Source organism: Pseudophryne corroboree, chromosome 4 (genome assembly GCF_028390025.1).
Source record: "Pseudophryne corroboree isolate aPseCor3 chromosome 4, aPseCor3.hap2, whole genome shotgun sequence".
NCBI lineage: Eukaryota > Metazoa > Chordata > Amphibia > Anura > Myobatrachidae > Pseudophryne > Pseudophryne corroboree.
The window spans coordinates 752192380-752210577 of record NC_086447.1 but is presented as its reverse complement, the minus strand read 5'-3'; the positions used below and the strand labels follow the sequence as shown (position 1 = coordinate 752210577).

The window sequence follows — 18198 nt, the reverse complement described above, 5'->3', positions numbered from 1 at the left end:
CTGTAAAGTTATACTTGCCTCTTGTGAAGCTGGTAAGCCCGATTTGAAGAATCTGTGAGGTGGGAGCTCTTGGAACTCCAGTCTGTAGCCCTGGGAAATAATATTACCCAGGGATCCCAGCACGAACTTGACCAGACGTGACTGGAAAATTGTAGTCGGGCTCCCACCTGATAGACCTCCAAGCCTCGCAGTCCACCATCATGCTGAAGGCTTTGAGGAAGCAGAGCCTGAGCTCTGTTCCTGAACACCTGCAGTTGCTGGTTTGCGTGGTTTACCTCTTGCGCTTCTGGAGGCTGTAGAAGCACCTCTCGATTTTCCCTTAAACTTGGCTGTCCGAAAGGACTGTAAATTTGAAGCTGAATAAGCTTTCCTGGCTGGGGGAGCTGTGGAAGATACGTAGACTTATCCGCAGTAGCTTTGGAGATCCATGTGTCTAGTTCGTCTCCAAACAAGGCCTCTCCTGTGAATGGTAGGCCTTCCACGCCTTTCCTTGAGTCTGCATCAGCCGTCCACTGGCGTAGCCACAAGCCCCAGCGTGCTGACACTGCCATAGCGGTGGTGCGTGCATTAAGCAAACCAATCTCTTTTATGGATTCCACCATAAAGTTAGCAGAGTCCTGTATATGCTGCAGGAGTAAAACAACATCCCCCCTAGACAAGGAACCTAAGCCCTCAATTAGGTTACCTGACCATTTAGCAATGGCTTTTATGATCCACGCACATGCAATAGTGGGTCTTTGGGCCACCACAGCAGCTGTGTACAATGATTTGAGCGTAGTCTCAATTTTACGATCAGCCGTATCTTTGATGGAGGCTGCACCAGGGACAGGCAATATAATTTTACGTGACAGCCTAGAGACTGAGGCGTCCACTATCGGTAGATTTTCCCATTTTTTCCTATCCTCCAGAGGAAAAGAAAAAGATGAGAGCAACCTTTTAGGGATTTGAAATTTCTTATCAGGATTAACCCACGGTTCTTCAAACAGGGTACGCAGGAAAAGTGACTGAGGACTTCTTTTTTATATTAAAATAAGGATTCCTCACACTCCTCTGACACCTTATTAGGAATATGCAGAACATCTCTGATAGCCTCTATAAGAGCCTCTATTCCCTGTGACAGAGTAGCATCCCCCCCCCCCCCTCTAAATCCACCTCACCCTCCTCCATGTCTGACCCATCAGCGTCAAAGTCAGACTGCAGGATATGGGCCAGAGATCGTTTTTGCGAACAAATGGGAGGGGATTGAGACGCTGGTTTGGGGACTGAGTCTCTATTCATCAACTCATCCCCAGTCTGTTTTAAGTATTGCGTCTCTGTCTCATTACGGGATAGCTCTGTAGAAATATTTGAGATCATTCCCTTAATGGAATTAACCAATTCCGGTTCAATCCCGCTATTCTGGGAAGGTGCACTGCCCTGAGTACCCAATAGTGAGCCCCCTGGTGAAGAGGAACACTCTGCTTTACAAGAAACACACTCTTTGCCTGACATAATGTAAATGTGACAGCACACACAAACACACACACACAGGAAAAGGTTAAGCACAATTAACCCACAAAGAGCCCTTCAGGGAGACACAGAGTAATTTGGAGCCAGCCCCCACCACGCCCTTATCGCTAATGCCAAGCTTAGCCGGGTCGCAGACTAAGTACCCTGATAGCAGACTTAGTACGATAATAGTCGTTCCCCTGCTATGACCCCCTGGTACCGCTGAGGTAATCTGGAGTCACACTGGGGGAGCTGCGTGTCCCTGTCAGTCAGCGTCTGTGTCCACTGCAGAGGGAAAATGGCACTGGTGAGCTGCTGGATCCTCTCATAGTGAAGCCCCGCCCCTTCAATGGCACCCGGTCGTCCCGCTTTTTTTATACTGGCTGAGGTAATCTGTTTCCTAAAATGGAGAGAAAAACATTTTAAGGCTGTTTTTGCCAGTGTGGGTACTGTGTCTGGAGACGCAATCCGCCCGGTTTGAAGACGTGTCTCTGTATCCTCATGCCACCATAATGGCCGGCGCCCCGCTAGCCGGCTCAGTACTCACCACTCTTCTTTCTTCTGGCTCTGTTAGGGGTGGCGGCATGCTGCGGGAATGTATGTTCGCCGTGGTGGGGCTTGTGAATAGTTCCCTTAGGAGCACAGAGTCCTGTCAGCGGGGAACGGGACCATTAACCCTTCAAGAGGTTGAGCCGTCCCGTCCCCCATAAGTCCCACAAAGACTAAAATAAATGCAGAAAACTCTTCAGGGGCTTCCATAAACGTGAGCGGCTCCTCCGGGCACATTTTCTAACCTGAGTCTGGTAGGAGGGGCACAGAGTGAGGAGCCAGCCCACACTATGAAATTCTTAAAGTGCCCATGGTTCCTAGTGGACCCATCTATACCCCATGGTACTAAATGGAAACCCAGTATCCTCTAGGACGCAAGAGAAAATATATGTTTATCTGTAAAGGTAACTAATTACTGTGCATTTTTCTTATAATTCACCGAAAACTAAAACCACGCTACTTACATGTACAGAAAGAAATCTGTTTACTTTAAGGGGGACATGTACTAAGCAGTGATAAGAGCGGAGAAGTGAGCCAGTGGAGAAGTGCCCATGGCAACCAATCAGCACTGAAGTAACAGCTATAATTTGCATACTATAAAATTATACAGAGCTGCTGATTGGTTGATGGGACAACTTCTCCACTGGCTCACTTCTCCACTCTTATCACTGCTTAGTAAATGTCCCCCTTAATGCTATAAATGTATTTGTATGGGTTGCTTATGTGTGCAAGCATAACAAAATGTTCACTAGAATTGTGAAATATGTAGATCAAGCTTCCTCCCAGTCATTGTGAGTGCTATTCTGCAAATTTAGTCTATAAGGAATTATAGATTAACAGATGAATCAGAGACCATATTGCAAGTCACAGCAACACTGTGTGAAACCTCATGATCATACAGATCTCTTCCTCAGATGTATACATCTGAGAAGAGTAACGTCTTTCATCTTCAAACTTCATAATCCTTCCACCTGTACCTGACATTTACAGGGGTCTTATAATATTGTTTTAGTCCTAAGAGTTTACTACACTGGAGTCACCGCACCACTCGTGTAACTTCTCAGCGTTCTAAAGTTTCTTGCTTCATACAGTCTCCTGAATGGATATCTGTTTTGCTGAAGTGGCCATAAAACATGTTTACACAGATCATGCCTAACTAGTGCTGAGACATGTCACCCTCATGCGCACACACAGTAACAGCAGACACACACACAGGTACACTATGACCGTGTATTCATTACAGTAGCACCGTAGTGAAAAGATGCAACACACACTGTATCACTATTTGAGTCAGTTGTGAAACAATATACAGCATGAAATACCCCAGACTCACAGTACACTCAGTGCCAGACATCACTCTGCAAGGTAACCCAACCCCTACAGTGATCTGCTGGCTAGATGAGAAGCAGCCTCTCCATAGCCTCACAAAGCCCGGCTGCCTGCATCTACCTTATACATAGTCATTGTCATTCTGTCCACATTTTCTGCTGCTGGGTGTTAGAATGAACAGTTCTCACAGTGCACAAAAGCAGAACCACTGTAAGTTACTGAGATTCTTAGTGATATTTGGGAAATTAGCCAGGACTAGATCATGGTCTATAGGGCATGCCTCTGTGACTGAGTACAATGCTGCTAGGAGTCACACAGCTCACCAGTCACTGGTCACAGAAGCCGGTGTATTGTGGTTTGCCCAGTGCTGCACAGTACTATGGTGTGTCCAGTGCTGAATCTTACCTGCTGCCACTGTGTCTCTTTACTCCTCCTAGGTTGCTCAGAGCTGGTGGCCGCAGAAACTGCTGGTAGCTGGGTACGATGTCCACTGTGTGCCGTAGCTGAGAGTGGACCCAACAGGATGAAACGTCCCTCTCCCTTTACAGACATTCATAAGGCAGCAGCAGCAGCAGCCAGTCTGAGAAGGGCAGGACGCATGTGCGAGTCTCTCCACCTTCCCTCCCTCCCCCCTGCTGTATTACTGACTGCTATAACCCAGGGCAAGACAATGACAGTATGAGGAGGAGGCAGCAGGGTAGTAGAGTTTACTAGGATAAAGAAAACATTTCCCTGCTGAGATTTCCCCGGAAGTGCTGCAGCAGCTACAGTATCTCCAGCCCCAGGGCTTGTCCTCTCAGTGCTATATCTGGTGGCTACTGAGTAATACTATAATCCCATGGGAGGGCACTGAGCCTTTATTCATATTTTATCTTATTATATTTGTATAAAACAGTAAAAACTCTGCAGAGATAAATATCAGTCACCAGGATCTTCCCACTTCACCCTGCAACTTTCTAGTCTCCCAAATGCTTCACGCCTACACTATTAATCACTAAACTGGCTAATATTGTTTTTCCAAAAATGTCCCTAAAATTGTCATTTAAAAAAATATATATAAAATTATGTAAATGATTTAAACCTATTTAAACCTGATTCAATATCATTTTATTTAACAAAAAATGCAAAATCAAGTTTAAATATCTATTACATAATGTGATACATTTTGGGGACATTTAAAAAACTAGTTTTATAGTTAAAAAAAACAACATTTTTTTTTTACTGTATTAGTGTTAATATATTTACACACACACATACACAATATATATCTATAATAGTCGTTGAACGTGTGTCGTCTCCCCATTGCACGGTCAGCGGAAGCCTTGGAGTGCACCCCCAACGCCTCCCATTGCAAGGGAAATTAGACAGACTCAGAAGAGGGGTACCGGCCATCAGGAACAAGGTAAGTATGGGATGGGTGGCAGGGCAGAGTGATGGAGATGGGGGAGGGGGGGCACAGGATGGAGCTGCAGGGACGGTTATATTTACATGCACCTAAGGCACGCGTGCTCCCAGATAAGGGGTGTGGTATCACAGGGGGCGTGGCCTCACAGAATACGTCATCAGGTAATGAATGGCTGTAGGAGCGCATCACTGCTGGTTTATTGCCAATGTTTCACCCTGATGAAAAGGCTGATTGGGCCTTGTAATGTTGGTCACCTGTTCCATTAGTTATGGGAGCCTGGAAGGCACCCCAGCACAATATAATTATTAAAGTTTTTAGTTGGTGGTGGCAGGTGCAGCATACCTTGTTTTGGGCACTGCAGGAGACGAACTGCCCATCTTTGATTAGCAGAATCAGCCAGCTGGATCTCCAACAAGCAGCATAAGACATCTGCAGGACAGCAGATCCTTTTGTAACTTTTGAACCATAACTGCTATTTCAAATCTGTTTGCAGCAATAAACTTTTCAGTCAATTCTGATGTTGTTTGACATGTTACACTTTCCATTTGAAAAAGCTGACTTAGATTCAAAATGACCGATTTGAAGATGGCGCCCATGTTCGGTACATACCCTAAAAGATAGTACACCTCACCCATACCTTACTGGAGCATTCAGTTTTCCCATTTCCTGCACAGTTTTTGAAACAAAAGGGTTTACTGCGACTTTTGAATCGCCCTGTACATATATATATATATATATATATATATACACATGACACCTGTTGTGTGTGTATATTTTATATATATATGTATATATATATATATGTATATGCACAGTCCAGCTGCAGCTGGTGTGCATGTGCCAGTCCCGGCACCTGCCAGATTCATTGCGCAGGTGTCTGGATCCAGCTGACAGGCTGATGGTGTAATCTCCCCTCTCCTTGAAGGCATAGGTAGCAGCACCCCTCTACCACCGTCCGGTAGGAGCCACTGCTGTATCTATATATCACAGTCAAGTGCCACTCCAAACAAACAAAGTACACTTCTGGTCAGCAAATATGGCATATTACAAGGTAGGTGCTTATCCATCATGCAATACCAAATTTATTCTGCAGCAGGACAACGACCCCAAACATACATCCAATGTTATTAAGAACTATCTTCAGCGTAAAGAAGAACAAGGAGTCCTGGAAGTGATGATATGGCCCCCAAAGAGCCCTGATCTCAACATCATCGAGTCTGGGATTACATGAACAGACAGAAGGATTTGAGCAAGCCTACATCCACATATGTGGTTAGTTCTCCAAGATGTTTAGAACAACCTCCCTGCCGAGTTCCTTCAAAAACTGTGCAAGTAAACCTAGAAGAATTGATGTTGTTTTGAAGGCAAAGGGTGGGCACACCAAATATTGATTTGACTCAGACTTCTCTTCTGTTCATTCACTTCGCATTATGTTAGTGTATAATAATAAACTATTAATACTTCTATTTTTGAAAGCATCCTTACTTTGCAGCATTTTTTCCACAACTGCCTAAAACTTTTGCATAGTACTGTACAGTATATATAAGATTTGATCCTAATTTGTGCAGATATTAATATGAATCATCTGAAAGAGTCTCGGACAGTCGATTGATCTCTGCAGCCCTCATCTTTAAGGCCCTTCCAAAAATCCAAATCTAAACAATGGTAAAAGAAAGTCCCATAATGGTGAAGTATGTTAAAATCAATTGGTTTTTACTTCAGAAGATGTAATATTGTCAAAAACCATAAATCTATCCACAGGCTAACCAGCACTGCAGGCCTCCACACTGTGTTCTAAGCCTCAGTCCTGGACCCTGTGACATCACGGAGTCATCGTCTGTTGGTCCCGCCCAAAACGTGTTTCGTCATATGTGACTTCATCAGTGGGTGTCACTGAGTTTTTATTAGTTTTAAGTAAAACCAATTGATTTTAACATACTTCACCATCAGTGTCGGACTGGCCCACAGGGATACAGGGGTAACCGCCGGTGGGCCCCACTGCCTGTGGGCCCACATTCACCTCTAGGGATCAGGTTCCAGACTCTGCACTTGAGTTATAGACACATGTGTTACATTATGCTGCACAGGACTATGGTGTATTTTCTACAGTGCATTGCTGTTATTAATTTAGTACATTATCATGCCTGCACTAGCAGTATTTTACTATACATATATATTTATTAAGGGTCCCAGAACATACAGTTTCTAATGGGTAGACATATCTCTGTGGTGGCCCATAGTACTAGGTGTGGGCCCCTTCAACAGCATTCCGCCAGTGTGCCCTTCATGCCCCAGTCCGGTACTGTTCACCATTGTGCGCCTCCCCTTTCTATTTTACCATATTATCCATCTATAGAGCAGAGCAGATGTAGCAGATACCACATTGTATGTAAGAGGGATGGGGGGGGAGAGGAGCCGACAGAAGGAAGGGCAGGGCATGCATTTCATCATATGCACCCTCTCCTTAGCTACTGCTGCACTGCAAGAGGTTGGAGAGTCCAGGTGCCCCGGTCAGGGCAATGTCTCCGGTAGTTCCACCACTGCGTGTGCAGCATGTGGGTGAGGTGTGTGTGGCAAGTGGGTGAGATGTGTGGCATATTGATATTTAAGGTACAGTAAGTTATAAGGACTTAGAAGTGATAAGGGGAATTGTACTATGTTTGCCCTGCTTTTATTTGTTACAGTGGATTAATTTGTTCAGGGGCATAACTACTGCGGCTATATATTAATATTGTTACAATTTTATTTTCTATACATGCACTTCTAGTTCAGCACGGGTCACATTCCCCTTTGTAGCTGCTCTCTGAACAATTTAGTCACTCACAAGAACAAGTTTTCTTATTTATTTTATATAGATCTTAGTATACTAATATATATCAGGTGTCCTGTTTAGGTCTCTTACCCTGGCTCTTGATGTGTTTTGTTTGACCAATTTATTATACTGGCAGAACACATGAATGCATGAGAAATTGTATGATGTTCTAAATCGATAAACACAGTTACATTTTAGAATACAATGGTTGGAACGAGTCCATACCAACCATTCATGCTAATATTAATGCTGTTTTCAGGCACTAGTTAGTGATTAAAATGATTAACAGCAGATCAATGTGCAGAAGCATGAAGGTGTATGGCTAAATGGGGGGTTACACTTTGGGAGTCAAACGTTTTTCCATACAGGCTCCAGAAAAGTAAATCTGGCTGCTTGGAAAAAAAGTTACATTTGGAGCTAGGTTTTTGCAGGAAAGATTGACTTTAAATGTCTCTATGATAGATTCACAAGAGAAAGAATAACATTTTTATGGTTCTGTAATCTATGTACTGAACAATCCGATAGACATACTGGTAGGTTAATTTGCATCAGACAATTAACCGTACAGTGTTAGTCCATGTGGTAGGGAATTTAGACATCAGGCTCCACTGGGCAGGGACTGTCGTGAATGCGTGAAAGCCTATGTGTTCTCTGTAAAGTGCTGCGTAATATACATAGGGCCATGGTGAAATCAACAGGGCCTGGGTATTAGGAGGAAAAGGGGGGGGGCAAATCCAGGAGGCAACCACATAAAAAAAAAACTTCAAATAAAAGTTTTATTTAATTATTCTGGGTACTTAAAAATGGATATAAGTAAATATTTTTGTCATTTTAGGTGACTTTAATGAAAATTTTGAATAAGATGGACTAGTCCCACCTGCATACTTAAAAACACTTGTGTTATTCATAAAGCACCCCAATATACCTGTCCCATACCTTAAACCAAAAATGTCATCACTTTGCACTTTTTCACCTCAAAAATGATATGTAATTATTGGGCAATTAAAAATAATTAAACATTTCAAAGTGCCTAATTAGTCATTAGAAGGGGTGTCCCAGGGGTTCTGTACCAAATCCCAATATTTTTACTTTAAAATAGGGATTTTTCACAACTTTGCAGCTGCTCAGAATAGGTGAAGTGAAATTTGCAGTAAAATTATTGCTGATAATTATTGTGGCTAATTGAATAGGGGTTTTCAACGATTTGTGGTAAAATCTAAGTTTTACGTGTGAAAACGGTTTATTGCGGCTATTTGAATATCCCCCTATGTGCAATAAGAAATCTGAACGTATATATAGAAATATACAAATTCAAATACTCCCCTGGCAGGCAAAAGTATACCTAATGGTAAATTTTGTTTTTAAAGAGAGAGTCATAATTAAACATTAAAATACTTATACAGGCAATCACCCCTTGAAGAAGTCTCATCAGACGAAACGCGTTGGGTGACCTGTACCTACCTCATTCTAAAGATAAGGAATATTTGTTTTTAAATACTTTTAAAATATTTTTACTGTAGTTTTTAGTTCATTTAGTGCTTTTTAGTCCAGCTGTGTATTTATTGTTGTCCCATTTTTTATGTATGTTTTTATGCATCTCTATATTAAATCAACTTTATTACTATAGGCGCCTGAAAATATTTATTGATACAGTGGTCGCTATATATCTCTCTCCCCCCGTATCTCACACAATTGTATCTCAGGGTTTACCACCCCTGGTTTAGTGAGGGACCTAGCTGACGCCCCATTACTAGCAATAGGGGAGTATCATTCAGGGCAGCCTGTTCAAAATACATATCTGTTATACATCACATGTGGCGCAGTATTAATCTCTATTTTTACGTATATATAGAAATATACAAATTCAAATACTCCCCTGGCAGGCAAAAGTATACCTAATGGTAAATTTTGTTTTTAAAGAGAGAGTCATAATTAAACATTAAAATACTTATACAGGCAATCAAAATCCCATAATTTTTATTTCAAAGCCTTTTAAAGTATACTTTAAGGTTAAATTTAAACAGAAAAGGGACATGATAACTCATCTGCTTTAGGATGATAATGCTGATTGAACCCACTTTCATTTTTGCACCAATAAAAAAAGAATTAAGTGTGAAGTAAAGAAATGTATAATGACTCTCAGGGTGGTATTCAAATGATATATCACGCCCAATCTCTTTTCTAAAGTGATCCCTGTTATCGCATATATTGCGCCCATAGTAATCAGGTTTAGCTGCATAAAGGATTGGGCACCATCGCTGCCCCGCGGGTAGCAAGCTGAAATTATTATACCACGCCTGTCAGCAGAAACAGAGTGGGTGTGGAAGGGGGTGAAAAGAATTAAGTACCGCCCTCAGAGTCAGTCAAGATTGATGACCTTTTTTTTTTTGATTGACAAAGGGTCCAAAAAATTTTTTTTGTTTTCCACATACACCTCACATAAAAACGGAGCATCAGGAGTGGCATTTCCCAGCAGTTTTTCTAAAATGTTACCCCCATATCTCAAAAACTATGATATCAAGAGAAGTAAAATGTTACATGGGTTTGTAGCTATGTGGTAGTGTCAAGTGTGCAAAGTATGATGAAAATCTGAGTAAGTGGGTGTCATGGCCTGGGTGAACAGACATGGAATAACCCGCGGATTAAGGGAAAAAATGGAAAAATACTGCCCCTCATTCACATGTGGTTGGAGGTGCTATCATTGCTCCTTACACAGAAGCAGTAGCGTTAGCTCTAATATGGTAATGCAGCAGGAGGCGACACCAATCACTGACAGTCTGATGCCATCCTGCGCCTACCAGCGCAGCCCGCACAACACATGCGCAGTACGGGTCTGGTGCATGTGCAAAGTACTGAACATCGGTACTTTGTGGCATGCACCGCAGTACCAACGGGATCTGAATGAGGGCCACTCGCCGCTGTGCCACGCGCTGCAAGGGGAGACATTTTACCCCATCAGCAGCTGTTCAGCATTGTTTTGAATATTTAAAGCATTGAGCAAAAGTAAAGATGTTCAAATTTGATGCAAAGGGGTATATTTACTATCCGTTGGTTTGTCAAAGTCAACGATCATCAGTGGATATGACCAATAATTTTAAAATGGCAATAGGTATTAATGCTAAACAAGCCAGATTTAGCATTAATTACTATTGCCAATTTAAAAGTAATGGTCCTAGTTTCTGGTCATCAACGCAATGATGGATCGTAAATATACAGCAAGGTGGTTTTCCCAAATTGATTAATTGAAGTGCTCTAACATTAACATTAAACGCTCACATTTTAGATGGAATAAAAAACAAACACAGCAAACAGGTTTACACGTTTTTGAGATTCTGAGTTTGATTCAGACATGAACTTCCTGCTATTATGCATTCTTGGTAGTCATGTACGGCATATGTCCCCATTGTATCCATACAGAGTCACGGTTGTGAATTAAGTGTATTGAAAATGTAGTGGGCGTTCTTGGGAGGTGACAGGGCAGTGTCTTAGCGCATGCAAGGAGATGGTCGGTCTTATGGGTGTGTTATGGGAATGGCGCAGGTGTGTCTGTGACAGTGTTTGCAAAGACAGACGCTCACATAGAAGTCCATACTTGGATGGAGAAATTGCACCTGCATAGGATTGCGGCGGTCTACAGACTTACCATTTATGCACAATTGCTGAAAGTGGGTTTCTCAGTCCTTGCGTATTTGGACGCAAGGGTGTATACAAGGGAAGAACTCTTTAGCTACATTTGCAAAAAGGTGCAGACAAATAGCCGCAGGCTTGCAGCTTCAGGCACTTCTGTGTCCACATCAGCATCCGGCCCTAAATTACTACTCATTAGCAAATGAAATGTTTTTTATTTTTTTTATTTTTTTCATATGAATGGTAAATTGTAACTTAGTACTGTCTGCTGTTTACATTAAAATTAAATAATAAATACCATAACACGTGCTGATGTTTAAGCTAATCCACATTTTAGTTGATTTCACTGTCTTGTGATTTAACTACGAATTAAAATTTTTAATCTACAGTAGAATTCAAACTGAACCAGTCATAATGCAGATCTTGAACTGCACAAATATTTTACATTTTGAGCCAGTTAATATAATGTGCGCAGTCTAGAGTTTGAGGAGACATAAGTGTCACATAGTGTAAGGTAATACAGCATAACAAATAAGCATTTGCATTATTGGTGAGATGTACAGTACTAAATGGAAAATGTGGGCTAAAATCCCAAAACACACATTTTCGTAATTTGCCCACATTTCCAATATGTTCCAAGCTGAAAAATGCGGTTCCTTTTTGTAGCTTGGACATGGTAGGTAACAACCTCTTTGTGTGGCAGTACCACATAGAAGCCCAAGGGCTTCTCTCCGCTATTCCATCTGAGAGGGATCCACTCGGATCTGTCCTGGCACCACCAGCGGCCACTGCGTCACTCTTCACATGCACAGAAGGGCTCCCAGGTCCAAAACCTGGAGGTTATTCTATTGCAAAGGAGAGCGCTCATCTGGAGAACTGTCCTTTGGGAGAGGAAGGGAAGGGAGGGGAGGTATTTAGTGGGAGGTTTGGCTATTAGGAGTTTAGAAGCATTACACATGTGTAATGTCAGTTTGCTGTCACATTTACATGCTTCATACAAGAGCCCTTGCAGCAGAAGCACTAGTGGATCCTTAGGAACAGTGTAGGAGGTGACTGCTGACATTGGTTTACTGCCAGTGACCAAAACTGCTGGATCACAGGACATTCCCACCATATGTGAGAAAAAGTGCCCACCATACCGTAGTTTCGACAACACTGGTCAGAAGAATGTGGGTACAAATGGTGTATCCTATCAGGGGTCATGTACCACTGAGTATATACTTTGAAAGACATTTCTCTGATATGGATGCTAACGGACGCTTTAGCGACCCTCTGTCGGATGTGAGACCATTCCTCACTGTCCAGCTGTAAGCCAAGATCACTTTCCCATGCTTGTTCGAATATTTCCTTTTGGGTTGTGTTCAGGGGTTATAATGGAGTGGTAGAACACTAATATAGCACCCTTATGTCCCACCGAGCATAGGCATTGATGTTCAAATAGGGAAGGGCAATGAAGTGACCTTGAGGAGCTTTGGATCTGTACAAAATGAGTGATTTGTAAGTAGGTATAATGAATAGATGAGGGGAGTCGATAACATATCTGAAAGTTCACAAATGTGGTGGGAGCAAACTGGCACAAAATGTGCAAAAACTGTGTAATCCTTGATAAAAACCAAGTTGCAGCTAGTCAGAGAACCCTGGAGGAAATAAAAAGTGATTCCAAATAGGAATTAGGGGGGATGGGAAAGATGTTCGCAAAAAACATTTGTTCACTGTGTCCCAGGTCATCAATGTGAATCAGATAGTATAATAAGAATAGTTGTATTTATTTAGTACTTTTTCTTCAACATGACTTAAGGCGTCTAGGCCGAAACCTGTGAACACATGGTAGCCATGGGAGAAAATCTACACCTAGATCTGGTGATAGAGCATTTTCAATATCAACCCATCTCTTTATGCCAGGGTGAGAGTGCTATGAGACAGTGGCATAACAGTAGTTCTGTAAGAGGGGCAGAACCAGACTGCCGTTATCTTTATGTTTGGACAGGGTCTTACGGCGTGTTTTTTTTTTACTCTTCTCCCCGCCCAAATTAATTTTCCAAGTAGAGACTGCGCAGACTGTAAAATGTGCAGGGACTAAAGGTTTAGGAAGAGCACTCATTTTCACTGCGTTCAGCCTACCTATCCAGGAGATATACTGTGAGGACTTCACATACCGATCCCCTGTCCTTCTGTACAGGGGATCAGTATGTGATCCCGCAGCAAGGGATGCCTAATGTCAGTATACCGACATCGGCATCCGGGGCTGCAGAATTCCGGCAGGGGAGTGAACACAACGAAGCCCCTTGCGGGCTAGGTGGCGAGCTTCGCTTGCCATAGGTTCTATTCTCTCTCTATGGCTGTCGTGTACACCCATATAGGGGTAATCACCTACCTCGCCTGTATTCCAATGGCGGTATATTACCCCATTCGGGATCCTGACATCGGTATTGAGACAGCCAGGATCCCGACGGGCGGTATATTAGTGATGTGCACCGGAAATTTTTCGGGTTTTGTGTTTTGGTTTTGGGTTCGGTTCCGCGGCCGTGTTTTGGATTCGGACGCGTTTTGGCAAAACCTTACCGAAATTTTTTTGTCGGATTCGGGTGTGTTTTGGATTCGGGTGTTTTTTTCAAAAAACCCTCAAAAACAGCTTAAATCATACAATTTGGGGGTCATTTTGATCCCATAGTATTATTGACCTCAATAACCATAATTTCCACTCATTTTCAGTCTATTCTGAACACCTCACACCTCACAATATTATTTTTAGTCCTAAAATTTGCCCCGAGGTCGCTGGATGGCTAAGCTAAGCGACCCAAGTGGCCGACACAAACACCTGGCCCATCTAGGAGTGGCACTGCAGTGTCAGGCAGGATGGCCCTTCCAAAAAATACTCCCCAAACAGCACACGATGCAAAGAAAAAAAGAGGCGCACCAAGGTGGCTGTGTGACTAAGCTAAGCGACACAAGTGGCCGACACAAACACATGGCCCATCTAGGAGTGGCACTGCAGTGTCAATCAAGACAGGATGGCCCTTCCAAAAAATACTCCCCAAACAGCACATGATGCAAAGAAAAAAAGAGGCGCACCAAGCTGGCTGTGTGACTAAGCTAAGCGACACAAGTGGCCGACACAAACACCTGGCCCATCTAGGGGTGGCACTGCAGTGTCAATCAAGACAGGATGTCCCTTCCAAAAAATACTCCCCAAACAGCACATGATGCAAAGAAAAAAAGAGGCGCACCAAGGTGGCTGTGTGACTAAGCTAAGCGACACAAGTGGCCGACACAAACACCTGGCCCATCTAGGAGTGGCACTGCAGTGTCAATCAAGACAGGATGGCCCTTCCAAAAAATACTCCCCAAACAGCACATGATGCAAAGAAAAAAAGAGGCGCACCAAGGTGGCTGTGTGACTAAGCTAAGCGACCCAAGTGGCCGACACAAACACCTGGCCCATCTAGGAGTGGCACTGCAGTGTCAATCAAGACAGGGTGGCCCTTCCAAAAAATACTCCCCAAACAGCACATGATGCAAAGAAAAAAAGAGGCGCACCAAGGTGGCTGTGTGACTAAGCTAAGCGACTCAAGTGGCCGACACAAACACCTGGCCCATCTAGGAGTGGCACTGCAGTGTCAATCAAGACAGGGTGGCCCTTCCAAAAAATTGTCCCCAAACAGCACATGATGCCAAGAAAAATGAAAGAAAAAAGAGGTTCAAGATGGAATTGTCCTTGGGCCCTCCCACCCACCCTTATGTTGTATAAACAGGACATGCACACTTTAACGAACCCATCATTTCAGCAACAGGGTCTGCCACACGACTGTGACTGAAATGACTGGTTGGTTTGGGCCCCCACCAAAAAAGAAGCAATCAATCTCTCCTTGCACAAACTGGCACTACAGAGGCAAGATGTCCACCTCATCATCATCCTCCGATTCCTCACCCCTTTCACTGTGTACATCCCTCTCCTCACAGATTATTAATTCGTCCCCACTGGAATCCACCATCTCAGGTCCCCGTGTACTTTCTGGAGGCAATTGCTGCTGGTGAATGTCTCCACGGAGGAATTGATTATAATTCATTTTGATGAACATCATCTTCTCCACATTTTCTGGAAGTAACCTCGTACGCCGATTGCTGACAAGGTGAGCGGCTGCACTAAACACTCTTTCGGAGTACACACTGGAGGGAGGGCAACTTAGATAGAATAAAGCCAGTTTGTGCAAGGGACTCCAAATTGCCTCTTTTTCCTGCCAGTATACGTACGGACTGTCTGACGTGCCTACTTGGATGCGGTCACTCATATAATCCTCCACCATTCTTTCAATGGTGAGAGAATCATATGTAGTGACAGTAGACGACATGTCAGTAATCGTTGGCAGGTCCTTCAGTCCGGACCAGATGTCAGCACTCGCTCCAGACTGCCCTGCATCACCGCCAGCGGGTGGGCTCGTAATTCTTAGCCTTTTCCTCGCACCCCCAGTTGCGGGAGAATGTGAAGGAGGAGATGGTGACGGGTCACGTTCCGCTTGACTTGACAATTTTCTCACCAGCAGGTCTTTGAACCTCTGCAGACTTGTGTCTGCCGGAAAGAGAGATACAACGTAGGTTTTAAATCTAGGATCGAGCACGGTGGCCAAAATGTAGTGCTCTGATTTCAACAGATTGACCACCCGTGAATCCTGGTTAAGCGAATTAAGGGCTCCATCCACAAGTCCCAGATGCCTAGCGGAATCGCTCTGTTTTAGCTCCTCCTTCAATGTCTCCAGCTTCTTTTGCAAAAGCCTGATGAGGGGAATGACCTGACTCAGGCTGGCAGTGTCTGAACTGACTTCACGTGTGGCAAGTTCAAAGGGTTGCAGAACCTTGCACAACGTTGAAATCATTCTCCACTGCGCTTGAGTCAGGTGCATTCCACCTCCTTTGCCTATATCGTGGCCAGATGTATAGGCTTGAATGGCCTTTTGCTGCTCCTCCATCCTCTGAAGCATATAGAGGGTTGAATTCCACCTCGTTACCACCTCTTGCTTCAGATGATGGCAGGGCAGGTTCAGGAATGTTTGGTGGTGCTCCAGTCTTCTGTACGCGGTGCCTGAACGCTGAAAGTGGCCCGCAATTCTTCGGGCCACCGACAGCATCTCTTGCACGCCCCTGTCGTTTTTTAAATAATTCTGCACCACCAAATTCAAGGTATGTGCAAAACATGAGACGTGATGGAATTTGCCCAGATGTAATGCACGCACAATATTGCTGGCGTTGTCTGATGTCACAAATCCCCAGGAGAGTCCAATTGGGGTAAGCCATTCTGCGATGATCTTCCTCAGTTGCCGTAAGAGGTTTTCAGCTGTGTGGCTATTCTGGAAAGCGGTGATACAAAGCGTAGCCTGCCTAGGAACGAGTTGGCATTTGCGAGATGCTGCTACTGGTGCCGCCGCTGCTGTTCTTGCTGCGGGAGGCAATACATCTACCCAGTGGGCTGTCACAGTCATATAGTCCTGAGTCTGCCCTGCTCCACTTGTCCACATGTCCGTGGTTAAGTGGACATTGGGTACAACTGCATTATTTAGGACACTGGTGAGTCTTTTTCTGAGGTCTGTGTACATTTTCGGTATCGCCTGCCTAGAGAAATGGAACCTAGATGGTATTTGGTACCGGGGACACAGTACCTCAATCAAGTCTCTAGTTGGCTCTGAATTAACGATGGATACCGGAACCACGTTTCTCACCACCCAGGCTGCCAAGGCCTCAGTTATCCGCTTTGCAGCAGGATGACTGCTGTGATATTTTATCTTCCTCGCAAAGGACTGTTGGACAGTCAAATGCTTACTGGAAGTAGTACAAGTGGTCTTCCGACTTCCCCTCTGGGATGATGATCGACTCCCAGCAGCAACAACAGCAGCGCCAGCAGCAGTAGGCGTTACACTCAAGGATGCATCGGAGGAATCCCAGGCAGGAGAGGACTCGTCAGACTTGCCAGTGACATGGCCTGCAGGACTATTGGCTTTCCTGGGTAAGGAGGAAATTGACACTGAGGGAGTTGGTGGTGTGGTTTGCAGGAGCTTGGTTACAAGAGGAAGGGATTTAGTGGTCAGTGGACTGCTTCCGCTGTCACCCAAAGTTTTTGAACTTGTCACTGACTTATGATGAATGCGCTGCAGGTGACGTATAAGGGAGGATGTTCTGAGGTGGTTAACGTCCTTACCCCTACTTATTACAGCTTGACAAAGGCAACACATGGCTTGACACCTGTTGTCCGCATTTCTGTTGAAATAATTCCACACCGAAGAGCTGACTTTTTTTGTATTTTGACCAGGCATGTCAAGGGCCATATTCCTCCCACGGACAACAGGTGTCTCCCCGGGTGCCTGAATTAAACAAACCACCTCACCATCAGAATCCTCCTGGTCAATTTCCTCCCCAGCACCAGCAACACCCATATCCTCATCCTGGTGTACTTCAACAGTGACATCTTCAATTTGACTATCAGGAACTGGACTGCGGGTGCTCCTTCCAGCACTTGCAGGGGGCGTGCAAATGGTGGAAGGCGCAAGCTCTTCCCGTCCAGTGTTGGGAAGGTCAGGCATCGCAACCGACACAATTGGACTCTCCTTGGGGATTTGTGATTTTGAAGAACGCACAGTTCTTTGCTGTGCTTTTGCCAGCTTAAGTCTTTTCTTTTTTTCTAGCGAGAGGATGAGTGCTTCCATCCTCATTTGAAGCTGAACCACTAGCCATGAACATAGGCCAGGGCCTCAGCCGTTCCTTGCCACTCCGTGTCGTAAATGGCATATTGGCAAGTTTACGCTTCTCCTCAGACGCTTTTAATTTTGATTTTTGGGTCATTTTACTGAATTTTGTGTTTTGGATTTTACATGCTCTCTACTATGACATTGGGCATCGGCCTTGGCAGACGACGTTGATGGCATTTCATCGTCTCGGCCATGACTAGTGGCAGCAGCTTCAGCACGAGGTGGAAGTGGATCTTGATCTTTCCCTTTAACCT

General features: G+C 44.1%; 1 protein-coding gene across 1 annotated transcript in view; it reads right to left on the bottom strand.

Annotated features, from left to right (window-relative positions):
- Positions 1 to 3907, bottom strand: part of RIN2 (Ras and Rab interactor 2) — a 333537-nt gene extending 329630 nt beyond the window's left edge. The window contains exon 1 of the mRNA XM_063918164.1: positions 3772 to 3907. The gene's annotated coding sequence lies outside the window, so the exon portion shown is untranslated. The remainder of the gene's footprint in view (positions 1 to 3771) is intronic.
- Positions 3908 to 18198: the final 14291 nt, after the last annotated feature.